This window comes from Triticum dicoccoides, chromosome 2A (assembly GCF_002162155.2).
Source record: "Triticum dicoccoides isolate Atlit2015 ecotype Zavitan chromosome 2A, WEW_v2.0, whole genome shotgun sequence".
Lineage (NCBI taxonomy): Eukaryota > Viridiplantae > Streptophyta > Magnoliopsida > Poales > Poaceae > Triticum > Triticum dicoccoides.
In genome coordinates, this window is record NC_041382.1 from 625,547,441 (window position 1) to 625,565,657 (window position 18,217).

The following is an 18,217-nucleotide window of genomic DNA, read 5'->3' on the forward strand; positions in this document are numbered from 1 at the left end:
ACAAGAAAGCATGGAAGCGAGCTTGGAGCAGAACAGACATGGGGTTGCTCAGCCCCAATGATTAATAGAGCTATCTCTCAAGAATGATGTTGTGCAGTCCGGTGGCGCCGGCCTTGGCCCATATGCGTGCTTCGTCTCGAATGGTGTCGGAGAGCCGGGTGATGGAGGGCTGCTCACCGTCGAAGATGCAAGCGTTCCGGTGTTTCCAAAGCCACCACGCCGTGAGGATGATAAGGGAGGCCAAAACCTTTCGCGTGGGAGATGGAGAGCGGTTGCAGGTCGTCTCCCACCAGGTGAAGAAGTCCGCATCGCTGCTTGGGATGTCGGCGGTGGAGCGAACCCAACCAAGCACCTCGTACCACATTTGGCGGGAGAAGGGGCAGCCCACCAGGATATGTTGCATTGTCTCCTCTTCCTGGTCACAGAATGTGCAGCGGTCCTCGTGCGGGAGGCCATGTCGAGCAAGTCTTTCAGATGTCTAGCATCGGTCTTGTAGGGCCAGCCACATGAAGAATTTTATGCGAAGTGGTGCCCAGGGCTTCCACGTTAGCCGCCAGCGGTGGTCTTGACAAGCGCCGAGGAAAAGCGCTTGGTAACACGAGTTAGCCGAGTAGGTAGCAGAAGGAGTCCAGCGCCATTGGAGGGAGTCAGGGGAGTCGGAGAGGGGGACCTGGCGGACGCAGCGCCATAGGTCGACGTATTGGATGAGAGCAGCGGGGACTAGGGCGCCCTGGATGTCTCGGACCCAGGAGCGCTGGAGTAAGCCGTCATGCACCATACGGGTTTTGCGCCGCCGCCGCGGGACAAGTGCAAGGACGAGCGGGTCGATCTCAGCGACCGAACGACCATTGATCCAGTGGTCACCCCAGAACCTGCAGGTGCGACCATCGCCGAGAGTCCAAGAGGTAGATGCACGGAAGATGGCCGAGACGGCAGGGTCATGGGGGATGTGCAGGTGGCTCCATGGGCGCGATGGGTCGGTGAACTTGAGCCAAAGCCAGCGGGTCCTGAGCGCGATGCCGGTGCGTTGAAGGTCGCGGACGCCGAGACCTCCGAGGGAGAGCGGGCGGCATACTCTTTGCCAATTGACCAAGCATTGGCCGCCTTTGGCATCGGTGCTCCCGGCCCAGAGAAATCCGCGGATGATCCGGTTGGCTTGCTTTAGGATGGAGGGGTTGAAGGCGATGGCGGTGAGGAAGTGAGTGGGGATGGCGCAAAGGACGTGCCGGACGAGAGCGAGGCGATCTCCTCGGGAGAGCAATGAGGCGCGCCAGGTGGAGAGCTTCCGCTCTAACTTGTGGATGATCGGCATAAGGCTCGTGGTGGAAGGCTTGTGGATGGACTAGGGGAGTCCCAAATATTGGATAGGGAACTGCTTCACCGGGCATTGCATCTCGGCAGCAATGGTCACTATGTCCTCGTCGTTGCATTGGATGGGAGTGGCCGAACACTTGCTGTAGTTGGTGTGGAGGCTGGAGGCCAACCCGAATACACGAAGAAGCTCTCGAACAGCGGATATGTCGTGGTGGTCTGGGCGGCAGAAGACGACGACGTCGTCGGCGTACAGGGAGATGCTGGAGGCCGCGTGTCTCGTGGTGAGCCGTTGGATGAGGCCAAGCTCAACAGCACAGATGAGCATGGAGTTAAGAACGTCGATGACGATGGTGAAGAGCATCGGAGACACCGGGTCGCCTTGGCGACGGCCACAGGCATGGTCGATGGGGGGGGGGTGGCCGTTGATCATGACTCGGGTGGAGGCGGTGGATAGAAGGATCGATATCCAATCACGCCAACGCTGGCCGAACCCCAAGTGCTGCAGGGTTTCGAGGAGTAAGGGCCAGGAGACGCTATCGAAGGCCCGCGCAATGTCGAGCTTGAGGAGCATGCGGGGGACCTTGAGGTTGTGGAGCAGGCGTGCCGTCTGCTGGATGAGGAGGAAATTGTCATGAATACACCGGCCGACGATAAAGGCGCTTTGGTTGGTCGAGACTATGGCCCCAAGCCGAGGAGCGAACCGGAAAGACAACACCTTCGCAAAGAGCTTTGCAATGAGGTGGATCAGGCTAATGGGGCGGTAGTCCGAAAGGGTGGCGGCGTACGGGCGCTTGGGTAGAAGAGTGAGGAGCGCTTCATTGAGCTTCTGGAAGCCTCGCCCAATGGCGGCGTATAATTTGTCGAATGCCTCGCAGATGTCATGCTTGATAGTGCCCTAGCAGGCAAGCAGGAACTTGGCCGTGAATCCGTCCGGGTCGGGAGCCTTTCCAGTAGGTAGGCATTTGATGGCCCTCCAAATCTCGCCCTCAGTGAAAGGCGTCTCCAGATCGGTAAGGTCGAAAGTTTCCGTACGCAGGAGGGATTGGTTTAGAGAGACGGCGCGTTCCTCGGAAGAGCCGAGGACGTTGGCAAAGTAGTTGTATGCGGCTTCGGCCATATGGGCGTGCTCGGAGACGGAGTGGCCATCCACTTGGAGGGAGGATATGAGGTTTCGTTGCTTCCGTCGTGAGGCGTGTACACTCAGGTGGGACAGCGGGGAGTCGCGGAGCCAGGATAAACGAGACCGCTGGCGAGAGATGGAGCGATCAAGGGAAGCCAGCCCCAAGTAGGCGCCTTTAAGCTTGCGTCTTAGCCACGCCTCGAGGTGAGAAAGCGGGCGAAAGTCTTGCGCGGCATCTAGACGGGCGATGAGCTCGCGCGCGACCTGCAGTTGCATGGAGATACCGCCCATCGTGTGCGCACTCCAGCGTTGTAGATGCCTCGCGGTGGCCTTGAGGTGGGCCACGATGCGCCGGAAGGGGTCCGCATCCGGGGGGGTCGAGTTCCAAGCTTCCGAGACCGTGTCGTGGAAGCCCTCTAGCTTCGGCCAAAAGCGCTCGAAATGGAACCTACGCGCCCCCATGGGGCGGGCTGCACAATCAACCACCAACGGGCAGTGGTCGGATGCCGCGGAGAAGAGGCAGTGTAAGAGGCAGTGTGGGTGCGCTACCTCCCAACCAGAAGTACATAAGATTCTGTCGTTGCGCACGAGAGTCGGCATGTCACGCTCACTAGACCAAGTGTAGCGGCGCCCATGCAGGTACATGTCGCGGAGCTCCTCGTCGACAATGAAGCGCCGGAATCAGTTCATGATGCGATGGTTCAGATTCGGGGTGTTCTTGTCGGCTGCCGAAGTGATCATGTTGAAGTCGCCACCGAGGAGCCAAGGCCCGATGCGTGACTCGCGCACATCATGGAGGTCGACAAGGAAGTCAAGTTTGGCCTCATCATCTTGGGGACCATACACGCCGGTGAGCCATCCGTGCCCACTACCATCGACGGGGGAAACTAGAGCGGTGACGTGGTGTTCTCCTATCAGCGGGTTGGAGAGGGAGACGTGCGATCTGCGCCAAGCAAGGACGACGCCGCCACGTGTGCCGGAGGCCGGTAGAGAGAAGAAGTCCTCAAAGGATGGTCCGAGGGTGTCGAGGATCGTGGAGTCTGATATGTGGGCAAGTTTAGTCTCTTGCAAGCACACAATGGAGGGGGCGGCAGCGAAGATCACGCTGCGGACGGCCGAACGCTTAGCGCCAGAATTTAAGCCACGCACATTCCAAAAGATGATCTTTAGGTTGTGATCCATAAACAGAATGGGGGGGGGGCGTTGAGAGCACACGAAGCAAGACGGCTACGCCTCTACGAGGCGAGACACGGTCCGAGAACACGAGGCCGGCGCACGTCCGGGGAGGTCCCATCCGAAGAAATCAGCAAAAGCCTCGACCACGTCCTCCGCCAAAGGCCGCTCGAACAGGTGGGCGTATCTGTGTAGCACCTCGCTTGGGATGGGCGCGTTGTCATCCTTGATCAGCCCCAAACGACGCAGAAGGACCCGCTTCGCCTTCATCTCGGAGTTGAGGCCCTGGTCAGCTTTGGCGATCCCGAAGCTTCATCGGGATGTGAAGTCAGCGGGAAGCTCATGCCGGCGCCGGCGCGGCGGTGCGGCCAAAAGTGGCTGGGGGCAGACGGCAAGCACGTCCACAAACGCAGCCAAGGAGGGGGAGCCGTTGTCTGAAACTGGGTGCGGTGCAACACTTTGTGACGGGGGGCAGTTTGGCGAGCGAGCGAGGGGCGCAGCGTCAGGTGAAGGGCCATGCATGTGCATGCCGTTGGGCTGCGAGCCGTCATCAGCCAACCGCGCCTCGCGCGGGTGCACAGGAGCCAGCGAATCAGAAGCAGCCGTAGCGGTGGGGTCAGGGGAAAGCGTGGGACAGACCGAAGGCTCAGGAACCCCAGCGAGCGCAATCGCTGGTTGGTCGACCACCGGATCCAATGCCATGGCGGTATCTGCAGGGGGGCCATGGGGGTGGTTCGGGGCGAGCGCAGGTGCGGATTGGTCGGGCGTCTGGTCCGAGGCTGGAACGGCATCCAAAGCGGGCCCGGGGGGGATTCGTTCGGGGTGGAAAGGGCAGCAACCTTGTCGGGGCCGTCGGAATCCTCCCGTTGGGGGGGGGCTCGATTAGCCTGCAGGGCACGGGCTGCGAGGGGGCTGCACACGCATCGGGCGACCGGCCATTGTCGCGGAGCGGGTGGGGGGAGGCCAAAATTGCGGTCGCATTCAAATCCTGGGTGGGCCCAGGTGACGGGTCGACGAACGCGCGGTCACCAATTGGCGACTGATCCTGTCGAGCGGGTGCGTCGCGTTGGGCCAGGGCCAGCACTGAATTAGCTGGCGCGCCCAGGCGCAGACGGGCAGGGACCCTCGCGACGTCAGCGACGACCCCAGGGTGGGGCCCGAGGATGCCCACCCAAGACCGGCACGGCGGGGGGCCGTGAGCACGGCGGCGATGCCGGCGGCGGCCGCGCCGACTGCCAGGCGGGGGAGCAGCACCATCACCGGCCGGGGGGAACACGTGACGCTAAGGCCACCGTGGAGGGAGGGGTGGGGAGTCAGGTGCAGATCCAGGGTCACCGGCCGCCGGCAACGGTGGGGGCGGCAAGGGGCGGCGGAAGTCGACACATTCCACGACGTGGATGCGGATCGGGAACCTGGCGAGGCCAAGGGCGAGCCGCTCGGCACAATCAGGGTCGGCCTCAGGCAGCACGACGTCGTCGTCAGGAAGGAGCTCCGTGGTGCGCGGCACAACATCGGGGTTGGTCGTCCAGGCGGTGAGCTTGAAGACGGACATGTCAGACATGCTACGCGTCTCAGGGGCGAGGTGCTCCACGTTGCAGAACGGCGAAAGCAGGAATTCAGCGATGGAGCGAAACCATGCGTGATCCGGGATGCCATAGAGCTCCAGCGAGAGGAGGAAGCGTGCGGTCACCGGCTCGGACCCGGCGTTCCGGCCCCAAGGATGGAAGATGAGGCGGAAGCGTCTCGTGCGCGCACGACCGGCGAGGACGACACGGCGGCGCAGCGCGGGGTTGGGGAATCGGATAAGGAAATCCTTCGGCGCATGACGATGAACGGAGAAGTCCCTTGTGGACAGTGAGAACTGGGAGCAGATGACGACGGAGACCTCGTCACAAGATACGCCGGAGCGGCAGCCGGCCACCGTGACAAGGAGGGCGCGCTCCAGGTCTCGCTCCGCAGAAAGGACCTCTGCGGACCGCGGCAGGAAGCAGATGGCGGCGGCCGGGCGGCACGCAGGGTGCCCGGAGAACTGGGTGGCCTGGGAGGAAGCAGAGCCCACGGGCGACGCCGAGCGCGGGGGAGCCGAGGACCCGGAGCCCACGGGCGACACCGACCGCGAGTGAGCCGAGGACCCGGAGAACACGGGCGTTGGCAGACTTGAGGAGGCGCGGGTGGCGGCGACGGAGCCGGCGAGGAAGGAGCCGGAGGCGGCCGCGGCCAGCAGCCCGGAAGACACGGGCGTCTACAGCCCCGAGGACGTGCGGGTGGTGGCCGCAGAGTCCGCCCCAGGGACATTGGCCAGGAGCGACGCGGCGGGGAGGGGGGACAGAGGCCGATGGAGAGGCGCGGAGGCGCAGCGGGGGCGGGCCAGACCCGCCAGACGAGGAGGAGGCGGACGGTGCACTCCTTGCCCCTGTGCCCGTAGAACCTGGAGCTCGCGCAGCGGAAGACTCGCCGGCACTCGGAGCGCGGATGCTCGGTGCTAAAGCAGCGAGGGCATTCCCCCTCACGGAGCCAGGAAGGGCGCTGGCGGGAGGGGTCGCCGGTGCCTCGGCGCGGGCGGCAAGGAGGGGCACGGGTGCGGGGGCGCTTCTTGCCCCGGGCCACAGACCAGCTACCGCACGGGGCGGGCTCGGCACCTGTCCGGTAGATCTTGGAACGGAGCACGCGACCGGCAGTCGGCGGCGAGGGCGCGGGGGCCGGGGCCACGGGTGACGCAGGCGCGGGGCTGGGGGAGGCGGCCGGCGAGGGCGCAGGCGACCGGCGAAGGGCCAACTTGTAGGACATGGCAGAGGCGGTGGACCCGTCGGAGGAGGGGCTCGATTCGAGCCAGCAAACCTCGCGGGAGCGCCCCACAGCGGGAGGCGACGGAGAGGCCATGAGGAGGTGGACAGCGGGGCCGGGGTGGCCGGCGCCGGAGGGGGGGATGGGCGCCGGGGCCGGAGTGGCCGTCGGCGAGGCGGAGAGCGGGAGCGGGAGGAGCGGGAGGGGGAGGAGGTCTGCTGGAGCAATTGACTAGTTACTCACCAACATACTTGCAATATAAAAATCATAAGTTTGATGTGTGTGTGTGTTTATAAGTTTGAATAGAGGGAGTACTTGTTATATGTGTGTGTGTTTATAAGTTTGATGTATCTACTCTGAGATGTAGGTGCACTATTAGATAGATATTTTTGAAATTTAGGAAAATCTTGTAACCAGTCATATTATGAAAAAAAGGTTGTTTTCTTTGAAATTTAATTACCTCAACACATGCACAAGGATAGCATGGGCAACTCGTGCCGGGGAGAACGGAGAATGTTACCACACTAGAAGGAGGCACAATGGCCACCACCATCATGGTCACACAACCTAAAAGATCGAGATGTCTGGTATATGAGATTATCAAATATTAACAGTGTTAAGAGATATCTTGAAGATGAAGATAAAAATTGGAAAACAAAACTTGATAAAAAAATACATTAAAAATGCCCCCAACATCTTTGCCTGCAAAGCTCATAAACCCTCTAGGTTTTGGCAGAGGGTTATGAGGGCTAGTAAGGCATTTGGCAGCAAAGTTTTTTTAAATTACCACAATTGAAAACCACAGTATTAGTCTAGATGGGCAAAGAATACTACAGTTTTCTAAAACCAATGTTTTTCTCAGTTTTATATGTGTTTGGTTGCTGCTGTTTAACCAAAGTTTTGACCAAGTATTTTAGCATGGATGACTGAATAATTAGCGGCTGCTAACGTCGGCCGGCTGCATGCAGCTGCCATGCACACGATCAGTCAACTAGATTGAAGAAATACCATCCTAGGAGTAGTCAACTAGTAGATTGAAGTAATACGTGCATGTACTTTGAGCCGGTCCTAAATTCTTTGTGCGTGTATATGCGCCATTTATACTGAATCGGCTAGTTAGCTAGCATATATAACCTGCTGATTATGAGTGTACTCCAAAAGAATCAATTAATCTAATCCGTGCGCTACTCGCGGGAAATATATAGGCAGCCAAGGACTCGAGAAATAGCTTGTTGCGGACGAGTGTCCTCACTGGTGGTGAGCTTGATTCAGTCATGGCACTGCAGAGAGATAGAGAGACTCGCACGCGATGCCGGCTGGAAGGTAGACTAATCAAACTGAATCGGCTATAACCAGGAGATATAATATGATTGTTTACCATATAAGAGAAAGAGGAAAAATAGGATGGGATCACTCTGAATATTTTTATCTCGATGTAGACGGCAACGTCAAGTGTGATCTCCCGGAAGATTTCTCTCCGTTCTGTTTAAAAAAAAGAGGCCGGGACCTCTTTTTTGAACACTGCAAAAAAACATGGTTTCTAGCATACCGTGGTTTCCAAAACTTTGGTTTTTTCTGAAGCCAAACGCATCAAAGTATTCAAAACCATGGTATTTTTCAGAAACCACGGTATTCTTAGAAAACTTTAAAAAAACTTTGCTGCCAAACGCAGCCTTAAGTTTGGTTATAGATGGGTAATTGACAATAATAATGAAAAAAAGGTTTTAGGAAGATATATAGTTTGGGGTTTCCCCTTTATCTGTCCAGTCTTGGCCTTTATACATTATTAAAACAATCAACAATGTGCTAGTATTTCAGAGATCTGGGATGGCATTAGCATTAAACTCGCTTTAGGAGAATTTTCACCCCCAAAATGATGGAATCATGGTATTCCCTTGAACCAATCGTCCAATCTGTATCACTTGTCACCGACACTGACTATAGTCTGGCAATATGAGGCTAAGGGAGAGTGATCTACTAGCTCTTCTATAAGATAATTAATTTCATAGGGATTCAGTCTATTTACATACCCTTTGTTTGGTCAATAGTTGTTCCTCCAAAGGTTCGGGTCTTCGTGCATCTCCTTTCTCGTAATAAGCTCATGATTAGGGACAACTTACTTAAAACTTGAATAAACCTCCGAATTATGTGTTATGTGGTGACCATGAAATTATCTCCATCCGTTTTTGACTGTGCATCGCTAAAACCATTTGGGCGCAAATGTCTAAGATGTTGGGTGTTTCTGTAGATTTTTATTACTTTTCTATTGCCAAATATTGGCCTGCCAGTAAGAATCATGTTGTGCTCAATGCTACATGTGCTTGCATTTTGTGGTGCATTTGGAAAACTAGAAATGCACACATATTTGATAATGCATCCTAACCTAACTTTAAACAGGTATGGTGGTTGATCATAGTGACTTTGAAAATGGAGGATTTTGCACAAGGAGAAACATATGGAGAAAGTATACTTGGTCTCTCGGACAATTTCCTCCTCGACTAGAGAATCTCAACTTCTAACTACGGGGGAGAGAGATTTGAGCCTTGGTTATATCGCATAAATCAACAATGCTCTTCTCTCCTGCCTATTGCTGCTAGATAAAAAATTTGTGCTTCTGGATGGGAGGGATTAGTCTCTATCCCCTTCCCCCCTCTCCTAGCCTGAAATACCTGAAGCCCTTTTCCCTATGCCCTTGCACTCCACTGGAGATCGGTGACTCTCCTGATCAATCTTTGCTAAATAAATTCAAGAGAACTCCTACACATACTGAGAACTCTGGATGGAATATCTCGGGTTAGACCTGGAGAACGAGCTATACTTAAAGGACTTCAGTTGTTGAGATGTTTCCAAGGTCTTTTGGTTTACTTCCTTCAAGTGATCTAATTAGAAAACTTGTGTAATTTGTCTTTATTTTGAGGCGGATTTTGGCCTTTGTTGGCCATTGTCTTCCTTTTTAGTTGTAATTTGAATACTGGATGATTTGTGAACTTATTGGTTTCATGTTTAATGGAACCAGGGGGGCTATTTGCCTTCCTAATGATCTAACAAAACTATTGTTCAACCTACAAGTTATGAGGCTTTTAAAGTGAAACTATTTGACCAACTAGCTAGAACAAGCATTAAGCAAGAAACATATTGTAAGCTAGAAAGTAAAGAGTTGCTCGACTCTTTATTGTAAAAGAGAGAGTATAGAGCTAGAGAATGAGGACACGAGATGTATCTTGAAGTTCAAGTATTCATCATGACTCTGCGTCTACATTGGAGAGGCTTGGTAATTAGTCCCATAGTCACTTAGACTCCACATTTTCCTTATCTAAGTATATGAAGAAATCGCACAGTCACTCATGGCAGATCTTGAGGTGATTCACAATGTCAGATTGGCCCTTTGATGGCCCCGATCCACTAACAAGGCCGACATGCACCCATCAGTGGTAAGTAATACCTTTGACGGTCGGACAATTATCCATTGGTGATGACCCTCCCGGGCAGCCGAAAGCATTTCCACTAATGGGTCACCCCAGTGGACCTCTAGTAATGTTTCCACATAGGTCCCTGGTAATCGCACTATTGACATCACTGTAACATTAACATGTGCCCTCCATTTAACGGTTGGTGGCGACTGCATTGATAACACACACATATAGGGGATGAATTGTAGCCTTTCTCGATAAGTAAGAGTGTCCAACCCAACGAGGAGCTAAAGGTATAACAAATATTCCCCCAAGTTCTATCGACCATCGACACAACTCTACGCACGCTTAACGTTCGCTTTACCTAGAACAAGTATGAAACTAGAAGTACTTCATAGGTGTTGTAGGATAGGTTTGCAAGATAATAAAGAGCACATAAATAAAAATTAGGGGCTGTTTAGATAAAAGTACAATTAAGTTAGTATAGCAAGTGTGGAAAAGTAGTGGTAGGAGTTGTGGAATTGCCCCTAAGCAATTGACTACGTTACTAGACCGATAACAAGTTTTATGTGAGAGAGGCCACTGCTAGCATGTCAACCCTTACTTGGAATTCTATGCACTTATGATTGGAACTATTAGCAAGCATCTGCAACTACTAACGTTCATTAAGGTAAAATCCAACCATAGCATTAAGATATATTGGTCCCCCTTCAATCTCGTATGAATCAATTTCTATGCTAGGCTGAAGCTGCTATCACCCTTGCCCTCCAATACATAGTCCTATCATCATACAAATAACCCTATGGTGTGATCCACACGCGCACTCATATGATGGGCACCAAAGGACAGCAACATAACCACAAGCAAATTAAACCAATCATTGCAATTCACCAATCACCGATAGGACAACAAAAATCTACTCAAGCATCATAGGATGGCAACACATCATTGGATAATAATATGAAGCATAAAGCACCATGTTCAAGTAGAGGGTACAGCGGGTTGCGGGAGAGTGGACCGCTGAATATAGATGAGTGAAGGTGATGAAGATGTTGGGGAAGACGATGGAGGTGTTGGTGTAGATCGCCGTCACACGATGATTTCCCCAGGGGCGTTTAGACGCCACCGAAAGAGAGGGGGAGAGAGCCCCCTTCCTTCTTCTTCTTCTGCCTTGAACTCCCCCCTAGATGGGAGGACAATTTTCCCTCTAGTCCTTGGTCTCCATGGGAGCGAACGGGCGGGAGCCCCTCTGAGATTGGATATCTCTCTGTTTCCCTCTGCTTCTGCGTTCTTAGATTCTAGCCTTTCACCGTTTCTTAAATTCACGGAGATCCATAACTCCGATTGGGCTGAAATTTTAACACGGTTTTATCCGGACATTATCTTTCTTGCGACGAAACAAGGGCACCAACCGCCTTACAGGGCCCCACAAGCCTCCTAGGTGCGCCCGACGTAGGGAACGCGCCCCTAGGGCTTGTGGGCCCCTCAGGCACCGCCCCGCGTTGATTATTTTCCAAAAAATCACATATAATCCAAAAAAATCTCCATAAGTTTTTATCGTGTTTGGACTCTGTTTGATATGGATATTCTGCGAAACAAAAAACGTGCAACAAATAGGAACTGGCACTGGGCACTGGATCAATATGTTAGTCCCAAAGTTAGTATAAAAAGTTGCCAAAAGTATATGGAAGTTGTAGAATATTTGCATGAAACAATAAAAAATTATAGATACGACGGAGACATATCAGCATCCCCAAGCTTAATTCATGCTCATCCTCGAGTAGGTAAATGATAAAAAATATAATTTTTGATGTGGAATGCCACCTAGCGTAATCTTGATCTCATAATCTAATCATGGCATGAATATTAAGATACGAGTGATTCAAAGCAAAAGTTTATCATTTGACATAAAGACAATAATACTTCAAGCATACTAAAGCAATCATGTCTTCTGAAAATAACATGGCCAAAGAAAGTTACCCCTACAAAATCATATAGTCTGGCTATGCTCCATCTTCATCACATAAAGTATTTCATCATGCACAACCCCAATGACGAGCCAAGCAATTATTTCATACATTTAATATTCTCAAGCCTTTTCAACTTCCACGCAATACATGAGCGTGAGCCATGGATATAGCACTATAGGTGGAATAGAATATGATGGTAGAGGTCATGTGGAGAAGACAAAGAAGGAGAAAGCCTCACATCGACGCGGCTAATCAATGGGTTATGGAGATGCCCATCAATTGAAGTCAATGCGAGGAGTATGGATTGCCATGCAATGGATGCACCAAGAGCTATAAGTGTATGAAAGCTCAGACTGAAAACTAAGTGGGTGTGCATCCAACTTGCTTGCTCATGAAGACCTCGGGCATTTGAGGAAGCCCATCATTGGAATATACAAGCCAAGTTCTATAATGAAAATTCCCACTAGTATATAGAAGTGATAACTCAAGAGACTCTCTATATGAAAAACATGGTGCTACTCTGAAGCTCAAGGGTGGTAAAAAGATAGTAACATTGCACCTTCTCTCTTTTTCTCTCATTTTTTTATTTTTTTTATTTTGGGCTCTTTGGCCACTTTTTATTTTTGTAAGTCCGAAGTCTCATCCCGATGTGAGGGAATCATAGCCTCCATCATCCTTACCTCACTGGGGCAATGCTCTAATAATGATGATCATCACACTTTTATTTACTTACAACTCAATATTAAAACTCGATATCTAGGACAAAGTATGACTCTATATGAATGCCTCTGGCAGTGTACCAGGATGTGCAATGATCTAGCATAGCAAAGATATCAAAAAATGGACAACCCATGAAAATATCATGCTAGCTATCTTACGATCATGCAAAGAAATATGACAATGAATGCTCAAGTCATGTATATGATGATGATGGAAGTTGCATGGCAATATATCTCGGAATGGCTATGGAAATGCCATGATAGGTAGGTATGGTGGCTGTTTTGAGAAAGATATAAGGAGGCTTATGTGTGATTGATACGTCTCCAACGTATCTATAATTTTTGATTGTTCCATGCTATTATATTATCTATTTTTGATATTTTTTATATGCATTAATATGCTATTTTATATGATTTTTGGGACTAACCTACTAACCTAGAGCACAGTGCCAGTTTCTGTTTTTCCTTGTTTTAGAGTATCACAGAAAAGGAATACCAAACTGAGTCCAAACAGAATAAAACTTTTGCAATGATTTTTCTTGGACTAGAAGACACCTAGGAGACTTGGAGTGCAAGTCAGAAGAGCCGCGAGGCGGCCACAAGGGTGGAGGGCGTGCCCAGGGGGTGGGGCGCCCCCTAGCCTTGTGGGCCCCTCGGCGACCTCCTGACCTAGATCTTCCTCCTATATATACTCTTAGACCCCAAAAGCATCCAAGGGAGCAACGAAACCACTTTTCCACTCCCACAACCTCTTGTATCCGTGAGATCCCATCTTGAGGCCTTTTCCGGCATCCTGGCAGAGGGGGATTCAATCACGGAGGGCTTCTACATCAACACCATTGCCTCTCCGATGAAGCGTGAGTAGTTTACTTCAAACCTACGGGTCCATAGCTAGTAGCTAGATGGCTTCTTCTCTCTCTTTGATTCTCCATACAAAGTTCTCCTTGATGTTCTTGGAGATCTATTCGATGTAATACTCTTTTGCGGTGTGTTTGCCGAGATTCGATGAATTGGGGATTTATGATCAGCTTATCTATGAATATTATTTGAATCTCCCCTGAATTCTTTTATGCATGATTTGATATCTTTGCAAGTCTCTTCGAACTATCGATTTGGTTTGGCCAATTAGATTGGTTTTTCTTGCAATGGGAGAAGTGCTTAGCTTTGGGTTCAATCTTGCGGTGCTCGGTCGTAGTGACAGAAGGGGAATCGACACGTATTGTATTGTTGCCATCGAGGATAAAAATATGGGGTTTTCATCATATTGCTTGAGTTAATCCCGCTACATCATGTCATCTTACTTAATGCGTTACTCTGTTCTTATGAACTTAATACTCTAGATGCAGGCAGGAGTCGGTCGATGTGTGGAGTAATAGTAGTAGATGCAGAATCGTTTCGGTCTACTTGACACGGACGTGATGCCTATATTCACGATCATTGCCTTAAATATCGTCATAACTTTGCGCTTTTCTATCAATTGCTCGGTAGTAATTTGTTCAGCCACCGTAATAATTTATTTCTTGAGAGAAGCCTCTAGTGAAACCTATGGCTCTCGGGTCTATTTTACAACATATTAGTTTCCCGTCAACTTTCCCAATTTTTGTTGTTGTTCCCTTACTTTGCAATCTTTTACTTTTTGTTCCATAAACCAAAAATACCAAAAATATTACTTTACCGTTTATCCATCTCTATTAGATCTCACTTTGCGAATAACTGTGAAGGGATTGACAACCCCTTTGTCGCGTTGGTTGCAAGTTGGTGTTTGTTTGTGCAGGTATTCGGTGGCCTGTTGCGTTGGCTCCTACTGGCTTGATACCTTGGTTATCAAAACTAAGGGAAATACTTACGCTACTTTGATGCATCACCCTTTCCTCTTTAAGGGAAAAACCAACACAAGCTCAACAGGCAGCAAGAAGGATTTCTGGCGCCGTTGCTGGGGAGATCTACGCCAAGCCAAGACATACCAAGTACCCATCATAAACTCTCACCCGTCGCATTAAATTATTCGCCATTCGCCTCTCGTTTTCCTCTCCCCCACTTCTAAAATGATTTTTGAAAATATTTTCCTTTTCTTTGCCCTCTTTCCATTTTTCTTTTTGTTTACCTTGATGTCTTATTTGGCTCATTTGCTCGTTTGGTTGGAATAATTGTGTATTTATTGCAAATCAGAGAACCTAAGATCTATGGATCCTCATCCTCTTGCCAATCTTTTTAAGAGATCCAATTATGATGAACCAATTGTTTGTGAGTTTTTTGCACTAGATTATCTTTACGAAGTTTTGCTTGAAATTCATGAATCTGAAAATTGCGATGAAGTACTTTATGAAGTGATTCACGATAGACCTTTGAATAAAAAGCATGATTGCAATGATGTTATTATAAATTCTATTATTGTCAATTGTGCTAATAATATGCAAAACCCTAAGCTTGGGGATGCTAATTTTGCTATGTCCACTACTTGTTGCAATGATCATGATTGGGGTGATTCTTCTTATGATCTTGAAAATTTATTTAAGCCACATGATGAATATGAGATTGATAATAATGTTTGCAATAATATTGAAAGTTAGTTTGGAAGAGTGTCAACTTTAGATCCCACACATTTGGAGAATGTTCAATCTTATGAAATTCTTGATAAAGTGGGTTTGGAGAGGTCATGACTTTAGTTAATGTTAATCCCACTATTTTGGAAGAGTGTCAACTTCAAATGCATGTGGATCGTGTTGAAGATATGTTATGTGATAGCTATTTTGTTGAATTTTCTTATGATCCTACATGTAATTATTATGAGAGAGGACAATATGGTTGGCTAAATTTTCATGTTACTAAATTACCTCTCTTCATGTTGAGATTGCTATCGTCTCTTTCTTCTTCCTTGCATATGCTAGTTTTTGCTTGCCTTGATAATTTGTTTGCTTATAAAATGCCTATGCATAGGAAGTATGTTAGACTTAAGTGTGTTTGTCACATGTTTTATGATGCTCTCTTTGTGCTTCAATGCTTGTCTTTCATGTGAGCATCATTGAAATCTCAATGCCTAGCTAATAAGGCTTTAAAGAAAAGCGCTTGTTGGGAGACAACCCAATATTTTTCCTTGCTGTTTCTTCAATAAATATTTCATCTAGCCTATGGTTAGATGTGTTTTTTTGTTTTAATTAGTGTTTGTTCCAAGTAAGACCTTTGGGATAGCCTATGGTGACAGTTAATTCGATCCTGCTGAAAAATAGAAACTTTTGCACCCAGGAGATTAGTTTTAATTTTTAACAGAAGCACGATAAAATTCTGCTTATTTATGAAGAGGATTAATAAACAAATTTTCTAGGACTTCCTTATATATCAGAATTTTTGGAGTTACAGAAGTATTCGAAATCTCCAGATTGCTATAGACTTCTGTTTTTGACAGATTCTGTTTTTCGCATGTTGTTTGCTTATTTTGATGCATCTATGGATAGTATCGAGGGATATGAAACATGGAAAAGTTGGAATACAGTAGATATTACACCAATACAAAAAAAATGAGTTCACAACAGTAAAAAAGTGGTGATTTATTTTCTTATACTAACGGAGCTTATGAGATTTTCTGTCGTAGTTTTGTGTTGTGAAGTTTTCAAGTTTTGGGTAAGAATTTGATGGACTATGGAATAAGGAGTGGCAAGAGCCTAAGCTTGGGGATGCCCAAGGCACCCCAAGGTAATATTCAAGGATGTCAAAAAGTCTAAGCTTGGGGATGCCCCGGGAAGGCATCCCCACTTTCGTCTTTGTCTATCGGTAATTTTACTTGAGGCTATATTGTTATTCACCACATGATATGTGTTTTGCTTGGAGTGTCTTGTATGATTTGAGTCTTTGCTTTTTAGTTTTCCACAATCATCCTTGCTGTACACACTAATAGTGAAGATCATGAGCATAACAAATTTTCTTTCTCTCAAAACAATTTAAGTGATGCAAGAGAGAATTTCTTCAAACTTTTACTAACTCTCAAATAAATCCAAGTGAAGAAAGAGAGAATTTCTTCAAAAATAACAAAGCACACCGTGCTCAAAAAGATATAAGTGAAGCACTAGAGCAAGTCCTAGCTCATAAAAGATTTAAGTGAAGCATAGAGAGCAATTCTAACAAGTTATGAAATTTTTTTGGCTCTCTCAAATAGGTGTGTCCAGCAAGGATTGAGACTTAAAACACAAAATAAAAAAAGCAAAGACACATGTCATACAAGACGCTCCAAGCAAGACACGTATCATGTGACGAATAAAAATATAGTCTTGAGTAAATACCGATAGTTGTTGGAACAAAGCGGGGATGCCACTCCAGGGCATCCCTAAGCTTAGTTGGTTGCTCATTCTTGGATAATAGCTTGGGATGCCGGGGCATCCCCAAGCTTAGGCTCTTACATCCTTCCTTCATCCATCGTAAGATAATCCAAAACTTGAAAACTTCAATCAGACAAAACTCAACAAAGCCTTCGTGAGATCCGTTAGTATAAGAATAATAAACTACTACTATAAGTGTTGTATCAAACCAATTCATATTTTGTTTTTGTATTATATCTATTGTATTCCAACCTTTCTATGGCAAAAACTCATCAAAGAAAACCATAGAGCCATGAAAATAAGCACACAACATGAAGAAAACATAATCTGTCAAAATAGAACAGTCTATAGCAATCTGACTATTTCGAATACTTCTGTAACTCAAAAAACTCTGAAAAATTAGGACGACCTGAGAAATTTGTATATTGATCTACTACAATTAGAATCGGTATTTGGTCGTTCTCTGGTAAAAAATGAAAATTAATTTCGTGAGCATAAAAGTTTCTGTATTTCAGCAAGATCGAACAACTATCACCCAAGAAGATCCTAAAGGTTTTACTTGGCACAAACACTAATTAAAACATAAAAACACAATCATAACAGTAGCATAATTGTGCTAACACTCAAAAATAGGAAGAAAAAATCAAAAATAAATTTTATTTATTTGGTTGCCTCCCAACAAGCGCTATAGTTTTACGCCCTTAGCTAGGCATAAAGCAAGGATCTATGTTTTGTCATCTTTGGTTCGAGATCCATAAGATGCCCTCATGATTGATTCATAAGGTGGCTTAATTCTAGTTCTAGGAAAGTCTTCCATACCCTTCCTCAAAGGAAGTTGGAACTTAATATTGCCTTCTTTCATATCAATCACAACACTGATAGTGCGTAAAATAGTCTACCAAGAATAATTGGACAAGACGGATTGCAATCAATATCAAGAACAATAAAATTTATGGGCACATAATTTCTATTTGCAAGAATAAGAACATCATTAATTCTTCCCATAGGCTTTTTAATAGTAAAATCCGCCAAGTGCAAATTCAAAGAACATGATTCAATATCAGTAAGACCAAGCACATCACATAAAGATTTCGGAATTCTAGAAACACTAGCACCCAAGTCACACAAAGCAAAATACTCATAATTTTTAATCTTGACTTTGATAATAGGTTCCCATTCATCATGCAATCTTCAAGAGCTTTCATCATAGCATCAACAATATGTTTAGTAAAAGCTTTGTTTTGTTCATAAGCATGGGGTGAATTTATCATGGATTGCAACAAAGAAATACAATCAATCAAAGAGCAATTATCATAATTAAAGTCTTTGTAATCCAAAAGAGTGGGTTCATCACTAGCTAAAGTTTTGACCTCTTCAAACCCACTTTTATCATTTTTCTCAACAAGATTTTCACCCT